We start from the raw sequence: 4392 nt of genomic DNA on the forward strand, positions 1-4392 counted from the left end.
TCTTCCCCCCCCCCCTCACCCCCAATAAAACCCTCCAACGTCGTTCAGATAGAAAACAAACTCCACACAACTTTTTGCACATTGAGACCGTTCCGAGCCTCGTTGCTTTGAAAACCAAATTTCTACAGGAGAAAAAAAAAGTGTAAAATGTTCGGGTTTTTTTTGTTGCAAAATATGGGGTGATTTTTTTTTTTAATTCTTAAATAATAACATCAGGCTCTCCTTTTTTAGTGACCAGACAATGCGGACACAGACAGACACACACATACACACACACACACACGGTACACGGATGACCATTAACACTGTACATTACTAACATTCTTTTCCAAGTCTCTCTCTCCAGCGTTCTCGCTCCCTTGAGCACCAGCGTTCTGATAGATCCTGAAAGGTGGTGATCTCAATTTGGGGGGGGGGGGGAAGTTCCGGGGGGGGGGGGCAGGGGTTAAACAAAAAAGGATTACACAGAGTGCAGGGGGCGGCTTACCCCGCGTTTTATTGAGAGTTGAGGGTTGCAGGGCGGAGGGAGAGGAAGGGGGAGCGACCCATGAATTTGTTGCTTGCTCGCTCGCTTGCTATTCCTTCTCTTTCTCCTGGGAAGCTTCTTGCACGCCGGCCGCCGGCACAGGCGGGTTCCTTTCCTTCTTCCACTTCATCCGTCTGTTTTGAAACCAGATTTTGATCTGCCGCTCTGTGAGGCAAAGTGCGTTGGCGATTTCAATCCGCCTGCGCCGCGTCAGGTAGCGATTAAAGTGAAACTCCTTCTCCAGTTCCAGCGTTTGGTAGCGAGAATATATCTGGCGACCCCTCCGGCGGTCGGGTCCGTAGCCCACCCCTGTACAATTCGCCGGGGGGGGGGGGGGATTGGGGAGGTGGGAAGAGAGAGAAAAAATATCAGAGACGAACATTAGAAGACGGTGAAAGAGTTAAAAATATATATATATATCAGCTAGCATTTCACAACCCCCGACCCGCATAATTTCAATTTATTAATTAACCAAGGTGACAAAAGTACAGATTAATCCGGTCATTTATCACAGTGCTGTTTGTGGGATCTTGCTGTGCCGCCAAAATTGGGCGCCGCGTTTCCTACATTACAACAGTGACCACACTTCAAACCAAAATTGGCTGCGAAAGCGCTTTCAGGTGGGCATGAATGTATTTTAAAAAAAATGCGAATCTTTCTTTTCTAACCAGCAGCCAGTCTTGTGTTCCGAGTTCGTTTCTCTTCAGGTTTTGTTATGAGAGTGAACGGATGTTGCATGTTTTTCAGGAAGCGTTTCCTGATGGGATTAAAAGCCTCCCTTTTCTCCCCACCACCCCCCCCTCTCTCTCTCTCCCCGAAAACCCCCCCCCCCAATAAATAAGAGGTCCCACCTGCATTGAAAACTTTACGCCGCAAAGAGCAGCCTAAATATCGATGGTCTGTGTCAGCTTGTAAACCAAGGACTGACCTGGCATTTTATGGCACTCAATAACCCTTCTGAGAAAGGCTATATCACACGTATAGATCTACAATATATTTGTGTGTGCAGCGCGTCTATACATATCCATCTCCTCTCTCATGTATTGTTTATACTTGTCGCTGTTTTTCGCTCCCTCCCTCCCTCTCCCTCTCTCTCACTCTCTCTCTCTCTATATATATATATAATATCCACATTATATGAAAGAGACACAATTGTGTGTGAGAGAGCGAGAAAATATATTAAAATATCTAAATATATAAAGACAGACATAAACATTTATATATATAATAAATGTCTAAATATATAAAGACAGACATAAACATTTAGTATATATAATAAATGTTTATGTCTGTCTTTATATATTTTGATATTTTATATATTTTTTCGCTCTCACACACAATTGTGTCTCTTTCATATAATGTGGATAATTATATATATATATATCTCACCCACAATGTAGATAATGATGTCTTTCTCTCTCAGTTAATGTAGATATTTGTGTCTGTTTTTCACTCTATATAAATGTTTATGCCTGTCTTAATTTCTCTCTCTCTATATGTAGATATGTAGGTATATTTTCTCGTTTTATGTAACTCTCTCTCACACACACAAACAATGTAGATAATTATGTCTGTTTCTTTCTCTGTCATAGAATGTACATCTTTATGTATCTCTCTCTCACACACAGTTATGTCTCTCTCTCATGTAATGTAGATAAGTATATGTATATAGATATCACACACACAATGTAGAACATTGTGCCTCTTTCAATTAATGTGGACATCTTTGCATATCTTTCTCACACACACACACAATTGTAGATAATTATGTCTGTTTCTTTCTCTGTCATAGAATGTACATCTTTATGTATCTCTCTCTCACACACAGTTATGTCTCTCTCATGTAATGTAGATAATTATATGTATATAGATATCATACTCACGATGTAGAACATTGTGCCTCTTTCAATTAATGTGGATATCTATGCATATCTCTCTCACACACAATGTAGAAAATTGCGCCTCTCATATATATTTTAGATAATTGTGTAAAGTGAACTCTCTTTCACATACCATGTACATGCTTGTGCCTGTTTCTATAGATCTATTTTGATGTTTATGCCTGTAATTTCTCATGTATGTGTGTGTCTCTCTCTCTCACTCTAGTCATCCAGATCTAGGGGGGGTTTAATGTAATTGATAAATCTACAAACACAAGTCCTTTACCAACGCTCTACCTACTCACCGCTGTGAGAGTTGACTCGTTGCATCCACGGGTAGATGGGGGAAAGTGCTTTTCCCGTTCTCTGGGCCCGCCTCGGCTGTGATCGTGGGCGGCGGTCTGCCCGGCGCTGCTCTGCCGGCAGTGGGCGGGCAGGTCTTTCTCCGGTAGAAGGCGTCGGGGCCGTACTCGAAGGGCGCCCGCCCCGAGCCGAAGACGGCGTTGTCCTGCGAGGCAGGGTAGTAAGGGGCCGGGTAGATTCTGTTCGGGGACACCGTCGCTCCGTAGGAGGCAAGTGGCGGACCGGGTCGAAAGCGGCTGAGCTGAGACCTGCGTTGGGGAGCAGGTCTTGACTGCTGCTGATGTGACAAGGCAGCGAAGGGTTGGCGAAGTAGGAATTCATTACTGAATGCGCGGGTGCTTTCGCCTCCCAACCCCCGCCCCCTATAGTGTGTGATTTCAATAATATATTATATATATTATTCCTAGACTGGACTTTTGGATACTGTTAGCAAGATTGTTATAAGCAGAGACTTCGGTACAGCACAAGGCAAAAAAATGACACTGTCACCTGACCTGAATTCTGTCCAATAGCATATCTGTGTCAGGAAGGCGAGGAGAGAGAGAGAGAGGGGGGGGTGGTGGTAGAGAGAGATAGAGAGAGAGAGAGAAGGATGGGGGGGGGGGTTAAAAATTGTTCCTCTTTATCCTTGAGGCCAAAACACCAAGTGAACGACCGCAATTGGCTTCAGTGTCAAGAGTTTGACCAGAAACTTGGGGAGGGGGTGGGGGGGGGGGGAATTAAATCACGGGAGGTGCGTGTGGGAGACAGAGAGAAAGAAAGGGTGATTTAAAATCCAACAGCCACTTATTATTTCATGGTGAAATAACAAACAGGTGGGAAATACTTCTTCCCGCGCCTGGGACATATCACCTGAGCACTGTGGTATGTTTGCAATGGTTTTCGGAGTCATATAGAAGGTGAATATTTAAACAGATATCTAACACACACACACACACACACTGACCTTTTTTAAAAGTGTAAAAGGGTGGTTCCCCCTTCCCCCCTCCAAATCTCTCAGGTCAGTTCGCTACAAACCTCACTTGGTTCAATAATTAAATTGAGTTCCGGACACGATACAAAACCCTACTGCAAGAGATAGATAGATAGATAGAGAGAGAGAGAGAGAATCCTTTAAGATCTCTCACAGAACATCGATTGCGACAGGGGAGACAACATCGTAAATTATCATTTATTTCACAAGACGTTTTTTAAAAAAAACACCACAAAACCTATCATCGTGAATTATCCATTTCAAATAAATATCTTGATTTGCAAACCCCCCCCCCCCCCCCCGCCCCTGTATTAGGAGAGCGACACCTTGAGCCCCCTCTCTTTGCAACGCGGTGCTAAAAGATTTCAGAGTTTTATTTGCTAGCGTCGGAAATAAAACGAGCCTCGTTGTCCTGTTGTGACTGGAGTTATTTTAGGGCCCTCTGCTTATGAATAAATCGTTAAAAAAAAATAAGAACTAGTCTCCCCTCCCAAACAAAACCATCACAAGGGGATTTGCATCTGCTGGCATTGTTCAAAAGACCCGTTTTAAGTTCTCTTAACCCTTCAAGCACGTTTAACATAAGCAGGTCATCAAATAACAACATCAACAATAGTAAAAATTGCACCTTTTTTTCCTCTTCCCCCCCC

General features: G+C 43.6%; 1 pseudogene across 1 annotated transcript; it reads right to left on the reverse strand.

Annotated features, from left to right (window-relative positions):
• Positions 1-317: 317 nt before the first annotated feature.
• Positions 318-3219, reverse strand: LOC147080349 (homeobox protein Hox-C6-like; annotated as a pseudogene). Its single transcript, XR_015077365.1, has 2 exons — positions 2712-3219; positions 318-835 (listed from the first exon to the last, which is right to left on the reverse strand). The product of XR_015077365.1 is annotated as a homeobox protein Hox-C6-like (transcript).
• Positions 3220-4392: the final 1173 nt, after the last annotated feature.

This window comes from Somniosus microcephalus, unplaced genomic scaffold (genome assembly GCF_052327205.1).
Source record: "Somniosus microcephalus isolate GS21.2 unplaced genomic scaffold, FLI_Smic_1.0 scaffold1686, whole genome shotgun sequence".
Classification (NCBI taxonomy): Eukaryota; Metazoa; Chordata; class Chondrichthyes; order Squaliformes; family Somniosidae; genus Somniosus; species Somniosus microcephalus.